Below are 12,221 nucleotides of genomic sequence, written 5' to 3'. Positions count from 1 at the left end.
ATTTGTGGAAGGGAAGCTGCCAATACAAATATGAGGTAGATCGGTCAACTTACATACAACTGATTTGACAAGCATCTGTTATAATACTGAAGATTTGTAAACACTAAACAATGTTTTTACCTCCTTAAAAGTTTTGAGAACTTGCCAGTATTGGCAGGAGGCAGAGACTCTGAAACGTGCTTCAAGATACATGCCAAAACCATTGTGGCCTTTTCACCTATCATACGTCTTTTCTCTCTCTTTCTTTTAAAATGTTGTGTTTTTTTTCCTTACCAGCATGCCTTTTTTTTCCCTAGATGGTCACAGAAATTAGATCTTCTTTTCCTTCTAAGGTTTTGTGTGTAAATAATTCTTGCTTTATGCGTCCACCTTTCTTTGGTAGGAAGTTGAAATCTTAGAATATACATGTAAACACTAGAAGCAAATGCAGAATCAGTCTTTTTCTTTAAAGCAGAGGTGATTTATTCTGAGACTTCTTGAGATGCTAAAATATAATACATAAACTACATTTTAGTTTTTTTCCTCTAAATCTAACGGCACACAGTGCCGTTAGAACTGTGTGAATTTTGTGGCTGATAAACAGTAACAAGTGTAATGAAATTGGAGTGATTTCATAAGCCTGAGAATTTCATCTTGTTAAAAGAAGAAAAGCATTCTATTCCCTTAATTTGGTCTCAATTTGAGTGGTCCTTCCCCTGTATCATATGACACTTGGAGATATTATGGTATTGTGGCAAATGGTTTTCTTTGTGGGTGTGTAACAGTAAAGCTAATTTATGACCAGTCTTTACCAGATGATCTGTATCAGAATCTACAATATACCCGGCACGTGGCAAGGTCACAATTTAAGTTGTTAAGGTCATAACCTTAGCCACCAGGCATTTGACCTTTTAGATAAAGTTAACCTTTGTTCATTAGTAGGCACTCAACCGAGAAGTTTCTGGAGAGTTGTTGTTTTTTTTTTTTTTTTTAACTGCTTCTGTATAACTTCTGGTAATGTAATCAGATTCTAGAAAGATTCTCAGTCAAAGTAGTTAGATTTTGTAAGAGGTTATGCTTTTTAAGGACTCATTTCTTGGCTAGAGGTAGGTTGCTATATTTAGGCCATAGAATGACAGTGTCACAATTTATATTTGATATTACCTGCTATGAGGTAGAATGAAAGCTCAGAGGCAGCTGTGTGGAGACATTTAAAAACTAAAATTAAACAAATGAGTTTATGTTTAATTCAACTAAGGCCTTTGCTAATTTTCACGTGACATTAGGCCTAAAAGCTAAATCACAGTGAGCCATCTTCACTTTCTGCAGATGAGGAATTTTCTAGGATTAGAAGAATTTTTAGCAGTCTTAAAATTCACTTTGAAAGACTAGTAAGTGACCACAGTTTGTCAGGTAATCGCTTTAATTGTTGATTAGCCAGTGACAAAACAATTTGTTATTATCCTAATAGCAGCAGTGTGGTGAGCACTTGTTAGTTTTAAGGTAGAAGGAGAACACATTTGACTGATTTCCTTACTACCCCCGTTATTACCTTTACTTAATTGTGTTTGGATCACGAATAGCAAAGATCCTTTCAATCACTGAAGGAGCTGTTTCAGTGTCTTAGAAGCCTGGTGCCTGTCCTATAAACCTATTCAACAGTATTACTGATTACCACATTACCTGTACCATATTGTTCACTTAATTATGCTGACATGAATGCTCATTTCAAATGATTTAGATTCTTGCTAGTTTTGCTCTGCTATGCCGTATATTATTCCATTTCAGCCAAAAGAGAGCTACTCCCATTCAGGTACATTTTAGTTTTATTTTGGCTTCGTGATTGCCATTCCTTCATATAGTAATAGAGAAAGCCGTGATATGCAGATAGACCAGATGGTCATGTTGACAGATTGAGAATTCACTTCCTACTGCTTCAGAGCAGGTGTGAGATTAGGAGTGTCTGTGTAGGGGCGTGTGTGTGCTTCATGTGCATGTGTGTGCACATCCAGGCTGCACAGAGTGCTGTTTGAGCAATGGGAATGCTTTCTTCTTTGAAATGCTAGTATTTTAAATACAGTTTTACTATACAGATAAGGTTTTCAGTACATGTAGAATAACTATTGTAATTAAAACAAATAAATCACACTAGATTGTTACAGTTTATAATTTTATACCAAATTAATTATGATAATTTCTTAAATTTTTAGGTAACTTACTACATTAGTTTGAGGCAACATTGCAGATCTAAAATATATTTAATATATTCTGTTAGCAGGTATGTGTTTATGTATTTACACTGAAGTCTAGGACTATACATTTTTTGTAATTAAACTTATTTAGTAACTTAACAAACTCCCTGGTAGAAAGTTGTGCAGTTCTTGTGATTTGTAATTATTAATAAAGTATGCTTGGAAAAAGAAGGAGTAAGACTAATGGACAATGATATTTAAAATTAGGAGAGTAAGGATCACCCTGTCAAACTCTAGCTCTAAACTGAAGGTGGGTTTTGTGGCTGATGGATTTATTGTAACTTATTGATATATGACATATTTTTGAAATTTTTAATTTATCTTTCAATTCTTCAAAAAAGATAGCAGTAGCAATCAACAAATTTGAGATAAGTATGGCTTTTATATCCTTGAGTGTTTTCTGTGTAACTTGAGGATAGTAACAATATCCTTACCTGGAATGTAGTCACAAAATCCTTCACCTAGAATGGTAGTGGAAAAGATGGTAGTTCAAAGGCAGAGAGTGTGCAGGAATAGGGAAAATAGTTGTTCTGGAGTAAACCTTTGAATGAAAGTCAGTTCATTTATGGCTAAGCGGTTGAGTGTGTTGGTAAGAAAATTTCCCAACGCTGTTGGCTTGGATTTTCCTTGTCTTCTTTTCCACCCAGTGATGAATAGCATTAATTTAAACCTATTTAAGGCTAGTGTGGGAGAAACCACAGCCTTTGTTGTGGTCACTGCTGTACGCAGTAGGACTGGGTGTTTCACTTGGTTAAGGCCTCAAGCTGCTTCCAGAGGACTCAGAACAGTCTGTCGGCGTTTTAAATCTTGCACAGAAGCAGCAACAATTCTAATTGCTCACAAATGTCAATATAGATTTTTGAAGCCAATTTTGAGGATTAGAAGAAGAAACGTAAAATGCAGATTGAGTTCAGTGAATGAGCTAAACACCGATTTATTACCATTTTAGTAGTAATTTCCCCATGGTTATTTAAGGGTTAGAGCTTGCTTTTAAATATATTATAAATTGTAAATCCGTGGAGGTTGAGTAAGGGAAGGAAGAAGTCAGATGGAGGAGGAAGAGAATGAATGAACCGGTAGGCTTTGTTAAAAGAAACATAAAACCCTGAACTTAATCACAAATGGAGATACTATAAAAGTATTTTGGTTTATGTAATGACTCTAAAGTGATCTTGGGCAATGAGATATTAAGTGGAGAATTTTATAATTCATCTTCCCACAATTTTTTTTTTTTTTTTGCATGGCTTTTTTCAGACTAAGACACTATTTAGGGCTTTGGGAGTTTTTATTCAAGTTTTTAGAAAAAAAAGGAAGTTTTGCACAAATTCTTTTTAGAATTTAGGGGTCCATTTAGAGGTGTCATTGCACACTTAAGCTCAGAAAAGGGGCCATGGAGATGTTTATTATTTTTACTATTTTGCTTTCTAAGGTGGCAGTTCAAGAGAACTGTCAAGTTTTTAGCTCTTTCCCAGTAGGCAACTGTCATTATTGATCCAAACTTTTGTGTCCTGAACTTAACAGAATTCTCTAGTTGCTACTTAGACTTAGAAATGACTTTTTTCCTTAGATTTTACTTAGAAAACAATTCCTCATGTTCTGTTGTGATAATTCTACAGCATAAAGCATATTTTATCTAATGGAATTAGTCCTCCCATTAATGTTCTAGTTAACTAAACATGACTTATGAAGTGAAGAAATAAGTTGCATGAATGAAAAGTTGCCGCAACTCTGAAGCAGAAGATATTGGTTGCTGTTCTGTTTGTAAAACAAGCTAAATAAGATAAAACTAAGAAAAAGAAGTTCATTTGTTTTATGTATTTTGGCAAATCATTTCTTGTTTTAAAGATTGGTCTTCTTTAGAATGTTGCTAACCCTAAAACAAGAAATGATGAGAATAATTGTAATAACTGGAGATTGAAGCGGAATAACTGTAATGTTCTTTGAGGACTTTAAACTTCTTTTCATATCTTTCAAATGCTTTCCCAGTGGTAGACATTTTGGACCTAGATCAATTGGGAATGGAAAAGGAGATGGAAGGAAGGAAGGGAAATAACTTTTATTGAATGTCTGCTCTGCAGCCGGCATTGTAGTGAGGTTTGTCATAGTCATATTTTGTAGCTTGCTCTCTCTCTTTCTTTCGTAGCAGTATTATTAATTAGTAATGCACTCTTCGTTTGAACAGATGAGGATGGAATCTTCGGAGTGGCCAGGTTACTTGTCCACAGCAAGATTCAAACCCAGGTCTTGTGATTTCACATCTTATGCTCTTAAAAGATTCAAATCCATTTTATATCCTTCTTTGCATCTTATTGTCTAGGGTTGGATGGCATTTAAATGGTAACACACACCTGTCTTGAATCAAAGGGAAAATAAAAAGTAAAAATCCAAACCCCTCCCATGGAGGTATTTCACTATGAAGTTCAGATGTTAGCCACTGAATGAGGCCACACTGGATAGAAAAATGATGTTATAATTGTCAGTGTTAGCGTCAAAATCTGAAATAATTTGTTCTTTCTTGTTTTTATAATGTTGAAGTTCAGTGAATAGAAGCATTATAACACAGGTTTAAGATTTTTGTTGTTAAGACAAAGTTAGATTAATTGGTTCAGGATGCTTTGAGAGACCTTTGTGTATTAAACTGAGCATTATTTTAAAAACTAAATTGAATGTAATTTTTTACTATGCAGATTTTTGTACACAGTTTTTTATGCACAAGACATATATATAGGTGTAACTTCCCCTATACATTATATATTTATATTTAGATATATATTTATATATAGAGAAATATATATATATTTATAACTTCCCCTAATGATTAGATTTTAAAATGTAGAATTTACTTCGCTCTGAAAAAATCCTTTGGTTGTGGCTGTGTGCATAATTATTTAAAGCAAAACTCATGTTTGAGAAAAGAATGGAATTTTATTAGTTTAAAATTAAAATAGGAAAAAAATTAAAAATAGACATGTTTCATTTTCATGCCCTTAAGTTAGTGAGCTTTTTTTTTTTTTTTCTAGGTTTTGGTTTGTTTTTTTGAGATGGAGTTCCATTCCCTCTGGTTGCCCAGGCTGGAGTGCAATGGCGCAATCTCGGCTCACAGCAACCTCCGCCTCCCGGGTTCAAGCAATTCTCCTGCCTCAGCCTCCCGAGTAGCTGGGATTACAGGCATGAGCCACCATGCCCGGCTAATTTTGTATTTTTAGTAGAGATGGGTGTCTCCATCTTGGTCAGGCTGGTCTCGAACTCCCGACCTCAGGTGATCCACCTGCCTCAGCCTCCCAAAGTGTTGGGATTATAGGCAGGAGCCACCACACCTGGCTGTGAGCTTTGTTTTTAACTCTTTAAACTTAGACAAGATTAGTTCTTAATGACTTCAGTGCAAAAACTCAAAGCCTCACTCAACGTAATTTTTATAGTTGTAAATAGAAAAAGATAATAGGTATAATTTATACTATATTAATTCATGATACATGTTGATTTTTCTAAGGTTTAATTTAAAAATAAGCTGGTGAACTGAACTTACAGCAAAGAAAATAGAAAAATAACTTTCTTTGTAAGAAATATTAAGGATCTTAAAGTTAGGGTTGTGTAGCATCAGTTATGCTAGAAAAGGAAAACTGTGAGGCATGTGAAGAAAAGTGATTAAATTGGTTAGAAAAATAGAGCTTATATCCCATTGTCAACTGTATCAAGTTCTATACTGTCTGTATTTTTATGTCACTGGCAAGTGCTTATGGTGGTCCCATGTAACTTGTGAGTTTCCAGACACAGACAATTCCCAGAGCATGTGTATTTATATAAAAATTTTAATGGCTAATGCTGTGGTGCTCTACAGGTTAAAAAAAAGTGAGGTGAAATTTAAAAATTTAAAAAATACTGTACTATTTAAAAATTTGAATGTCTACGCAGCAGCTGCCATTTTCGGGCTGTTGTCTTTGTTGCTATGGTTTGATTTTATTTCCTTTTGTAATTTTGCCAGCCAGTGATTGGGTAGCACATTGCATTCATGCTGTTGGAGAAGATATATCTGTGGTGAGTCATATAGCTTGATCTGAGTAGTAATTTTTAGTAAGGAAAGGTATTTGTCAGTGGGTAATAGGAACTGTAGTGTTACATTATCAATTTCCATTTACTTTTCAAATTTGGCTACATATTACTTAATACCAGAAATTCAGAATCATCTCTTTTGCTTTGATATGTGCTTGCCTCTCTCCTTTTCTCCTGTTGGATGCACTTACAATTCTGTGTAGTTTAATCTTAAAGGGATTAGTTATTTAATTTTAAGCTCCTACATAAAATGAATATTGCACATACAGGATCCCATCATTGTCACTTTCAAATATTCTATTGCCTTTCAAAGGAGCTGACATGACAAGTCCTTAGGTTGACAAATTCTCATCAACTTTTGTGAAAATTTTGGCTGCGGAAGGAGTAAAGTCAAAGGAGGGCCATAGACAGATGGCTTTCAGTGTTGAGATGACATCAAGCCCTTCTTCGTGGCATTTTTTAACATTCCAAATGAATGAGGGATGGAGATGCTTAAAGAGCTCACTATAGAATGAGTAATTAAGATATTGTGTATCTGCATGTAAACCCCTGTTGCATACTATTAAACAGAGTTGTGTGCAGACTCAGATACCATAGCAGATTAGTAGTGACAGTTGTAAATATCTTTTATGCTAAGTGTAATTCATAAATAATGTTACATATTAAAATGTTGCTAATGGAAAACTGTACCTGAGAACATATTTTCAACATTAGGTAATTGAGGACTAATGACAAGTGGGTTACCAGCGTTTGAAATGAAGCAAAGATTCTAGATAAGAACTTGGCAAAAGCTTATTTGCATAAGAAAGTTTGCATCTTTGTATGACTATGAGAAGATTTTTGGATGGATGCACACCATATAAAAAAATTACTAAGTTACTAAAGTTTCTGATGGATTCATTTAGTTGGCTTTCTTCCCCTTCTTCTTTTAAATGGTAGAGGTTCTCTTTTGGAGAGTAGTTTCAAGTAACTTCTAAGAATGAAGTCTTTGTAACGATGCTGTTCAACAGCATAACTATTGTTGTGCATTCCTGTCAGGGAAAGATAGTCATTGCAATACTTTTATTGTATGGTCTCTTAATATGTGACAAGGACTTTTATTAAGAATTCTTTTTTTAACATACTTTTAGAAGTCTCTCCTCACATTCAGTGACTACAGTTTTTAAAAAATATTTAAATGAACTTTTATTGATTTTTTTTTTTAGCTTACATACTATGTAGACAAAAATCTTATCTTTAAAAAAGGTTTTAGAGTTAATCTATTTTAGATTTTCAGTAAGCTGAGATAAGAATAAAAATATAAGAATATATAGGCTATATGTATATCCTGTAAGAATAAAAATTAACAAAAAAGTGCCATCTCATTGGATATATGCTGTGTGTGTGTGTGTGTGTGTGTGTGTGTGTGTGTGTGTATGCGTGTGTATATAGGATATATATCCATATATATATACACACATATATAGGATATATATATATATACACACACACACACACACGCACATAAACACATATATACAGTTCTATATATATGTAACTGTATATATACATATACAGTTCTTTGGAGAATGAGGATATTGGAGTCCAAAATGTTATGGTTGAAGAAGTAATTGTTCCAAAGATATTTGCCCCTGGCCCCAGAAAAGATGACAGACATGCAAAATGGATAAATGTAATCCTTTGTACTTTTACCACCTACATTTTTAAACTACAGTGACTCTGATTTCTCTAGAAAGGTCAGAGGTTTCAGACAGAAAGCTTTGTAATTCTTCAAAGAAAGACATTTTCAGTTTGGCTGTATAAAGACTGATTATGCATAGCTTTTTACTTTATGTGCAGTTGAATCTTGGAGGTGCTGGAGTGGGGTGGGGATGATGAATAAGTGAAACTATGTTTTGAGACAGCCGAATGGGAGAGAAACAGACAGACTGGAGAGGAATGCAGATTTATATTTTTGGGCTTTTTACTACCAAGTTACCCAGTCCAAAGGTCAGGAGAGAGCAGCTTTAACCATTCATTTTGCTTTGTAATAAAGCATTTGATTACCAAGTCTTTAAACACTTTTGGCAATTCAAGGAGGTTGCCTATCTGGGTATCATTTCTTAGGATTGGCTTTGTTCCATTTTCTATATTGTGGATATGAGTTTCTTTGGGTTTGCATGGCTTTCTGTCTTTTTGTCCTTTTCAACTGTTCCAAGTTTTGGAGAATTTTTCATTGTTGGATGCTGGTAGGGGAGTAGAGATTGTGGATGATCTTTGTTGTGGCTCACTCCTGTGATCTGGGAAATGACGTTCAGAGAGCATCTCACTTGAGGCCACACCAACAGTAAGTGGCAAAGCCAGCATTTAAGCCAACTCCCTTAGACCCCAGACTTGTGCTCTTAAACTACAATATTTAAATTATCTTTTCTTTTACATTTTTAAACTAGCCCTTGATATAAACTTCACATTTTAGGTAGTGGAGCTTTTATGGTTGCCTTTGTAAAAGCGGTGAGGATACAGCCAGAGGTTGAGTAACTTTGTCCAGGGTTATGTGGTTCAGAAGTGGTTAGGATTAGTAACGGGGCCAGACCCTTCTACGGCCTGTTTTTATCTCTAAGATGTTCCCCAGTATGTTAGACTTGAAGCTGTGCTTCTGAATTTGTGGATGGAGTAAAAAATATTCTGTGAATTTATGGATGGAATAAAAATATCATTATGAGGCTGAAAGCCATTGTTTTCTCTGTTTAGAAAGTAGTTGAAAAAGTAGTGAGAAACTCCAGCTTTTTCTCTTCTGGTATTAGTTTCAGCTTCCTATCTTGAAGGAAACCTTAAGGCCCAAACCTTTATTTTACATTTGAGGATTCTAAGTCTGTGCATCCCAGGAGCTATGGTGATGGGAACTCCTTGTGTGAGTTGGAGAGCAGTTGCAGACTGTTACTGTTTCCATCAGGATGGATGCTCTTCGGATGTTGTTGGCATAGGAGATCTGTTTTGGTTACCTTTATTCACAAGCTCCACCATGTGATTGGAAGTTCAGTTCAGCAGACATGTTTTGAGCACTTCTTAGGCACTGTGATAGATTCCAGAGATGCAAAACTGAAGAAAATACCCTGAGACAAGTCAGTGCCATCTCAGATATAATTTCCTCAGAAATCAAGATTTTAGAGCCTTTGATGTTTTTAAATTAGGGTGATTTTTTTTTTTAACTAATTGCCTATATGAAGTTTTTAAAACTTAAAAAAAAAATTATTATTATTATTTTGAGATAGGGTCTTGCTCTGTTACCTAGGCTGGAGTGCAGTGGTGTAGTCACAGCTCACGGCAGCCTCAAACTTCTGGGTTCACACAATCCTCCTACTTCAGCCTCCTAAGTAGCTGGCACTATAGGTGTATGCCACCACTCTGATCTAACTTAAAAAAATATGTTGTGGAGACGGAGTCTCACTCTGTTGCCCAGGCTGCACTGAACTCTTAGCTACCAGTGGTCCTCCCGCCTCAGCCTCTCAGAGTGCTGAGACTGTAAGCATGGTCTGCCGAATCTGGCCTATGTGAAGTTTTAAACATTTGTAGAACCAGTTGTTTACATTGCTTTTTTTTTTTTTTTTTTTTTTTACCATAAAATTGTGGATGTCAAGGAATTCTGTCATTTGACTACTTCTATTGTGTTAAATTTTTTTGTTTTCTTATATGAAAAAGATTTTTGTAAATGTAAATTAACCACTTTAACATGCTTTCTCTAATGAAAGCTGGTGGTGGATAGAAAAGTTCAGTTTTTTTAAAGGACATCCTTCTAGTAATGCTCAAATAGAAAACAGTGTCATAGGAAAACGAAACAGCAGGAGAATGAGAGAGTAGAAAACAGAAAGGAAGGGAAGGCCTTGAAGAGCAGGCGGTAGAGAATTCATTTGGCAGTTCCTGCAATATAGCCAAGTCCCAGTAGTGTCGCCACGTAAATTCCCTATTTTGCTCCCTCTTGGAAAAAAGTTAGCAGTCACGAGACTTTTACACTGAAGTGGATTTTAAGTTGTCAGAAGTCTCAAGCTGATTTGCCTTTTTTCCCCTCTGTCTCTTATTAAAAGGAAACAGACAGAAAGCATGTAAGGGGTCTTATGAGTGTGAGCGTGTGTTAGCGTATTAGTGGGACAGTGTGTATTGATGGTGATAGTAAAGATGTGAGAACTATTGCTTGGCAGGTAAATGAAATAACAACAAGAAAAACCTGGTGGCCCAGTGTATATTGGATTTTTTGTTACTGTTCTCTGTTATATCTGCTGGTTGTTTAATCTGAAAGTGAAATCTTGTTTCTCCATCCATTAATACGTGTGCCTTTCTTTGTATGGAGCACAGAACAAATGATTTGTTCCATAATTATTTTTAAAAAGCAGAAAATGTGTTTGTAACATTTAAGAAATGGCAGGGTATTGTCATAGAAACTCGTTCTGAACACTGTAAATAAAAATGGTTGGAGATGAGTCACAGTGACATGTAGGGCATCATGAAATTCAAGACAGATTTCTTTGTTTAACAGTCAGTAGAAGAAATGAAGCAAACTTGATATAGTTCGTGGTCCATTAGCAGCTCAGTTCCTCCAGAGAAAGAGAAAACCACATTGTCTTCATATTAAATAACCCATCTGTATACAAATATCACAATTTACTTGATGATTTTAGCAATATTTGATATTTCCTTTCAGAGTGTCTTATTTCCAAATGATGAAAGCTTAAAAAGTTTGAAAATATCTCTGTTTTTGCTACTAAATCTTTAGCGTCATATCCTTCCTTTTCCTCTTCCACTGTCTTATTTTTTGGTAATCCTGAATAGCATTTTTAAAGTTCTAGCTTTGTTCTGCTTGCTTTAGTTTTCCCTTTCTTCATATGATATGAATAAAACTGAACACATTAATGATAAATAGCCTTCAGTAATACTATACATTCATAAATATCTATTTCCAGGTGAGAGTTATGAGTCTGCAGTATTGCCATTAACATCTTTTTCTGTTTTTTAATCCATTTTTTAGAAGGAAATTGTTTCAGAGTATTTTCATTCTCCAACTCTGTCCAACATCTGGAAGACCGATTGTTTGTCTTTAAATTTGGAATTAATCCCCAATTGCATATTCCCACGAGGCTGATGTTTCAGTAAATTCTATATCAGCCTCAGATCTTTGATTCCTTGAGCTTTTAGAGGCAGAAGCTAAAGTCTGAGAGAGTGTTTCAAGACTTAGGAAACTTAGTGTTGTGGAGTGACTTGTGCATCTGACAAGACCCCTTTAACAATGCTTTGTGTTACTGCATGTTCTTATTTGTAATCAAAACAGTAGGTACCATATTTCAATAAGGGTAAGTGTATTTAGACAAATGTGGCCTGATTAAAGTGGATAAATTACCTTTTGGGGTTGAGTTAACCAGTGAACACAACTGGCCTTGAAACTCGTGGGAGCGTGTGCAAAGACAGTTAGGAAAATGTTGGTGCATGGAACATACGGAACCATCCTGTCTTCCTGCCTGTGTGGACAGGTTCTATTGTAGTACAGGTATATGCATGCAGATTTTTTTTTTAATTCCTTGTAGCATTCCTTCTACTTGGGATGTCCTCACCCACCTTTACTTGGCTAACATTATTTATACTTGAAGGCTCAGCTGTAACATCATTTCCTCAAGGAAGCTTTATTTTCCCCGTAAGGTTGGGCTAAGGACTCCTTCCCTGCATGCCCACAGCATCCATTAGCAGTATGTTAGTACTTGCCATTAGCGCTTCCTTTATCAAAATAAAACTATTTCTTTACATCTGTCTTCTAAGTTGGGCTGTGATTTCTTTCTGACTGGATTGTATTCAGTGTTTTTGTACTCCACGTAGGGGTGCGTAGGACCTGACACGTAACTGTGCACTCAGTATCTTTGTTTAGCTGGTGACTAGTTGGGAAATCTGGATTGAACAAAATGGGAACTTGAGAAGCTT

At 35.3% G+C, this 12,221-nt stretch overlaps 1 protein-coding gene across 4 annotated transcripts in view; it reads left to right on the top strand.

Moving 5' to 3' along the window:
• The window catches only part of NFIA (nuclear factor I A), a 387,512-nt gene that overhangs the window by 13,793 nt on the left and 361,498 nt on the right, over positions 1-12,221 (top strand). The window lies entirely within an intron of this gene.

Source organism: Sapajus apella, unplaced genomic scaffold (assembly GCF_009761245.1).
Source record: "Sapajus apella isolate SASKATOON/1434 unplaced genomic scaffold, GSC_monkey_1.0 scaffold36, whole genome shotgun sequence".
NCBI lineage: Eukaryota > Metazoa > Chordata > Mammalia > Primates > Cebidae > Sapajus > Sapajus apella.
The sequence above is the reverse complement of the archived record's forward strand: the minus strand, read 5'-3'. Positions and strand labels throughout refer to the sequence as shown.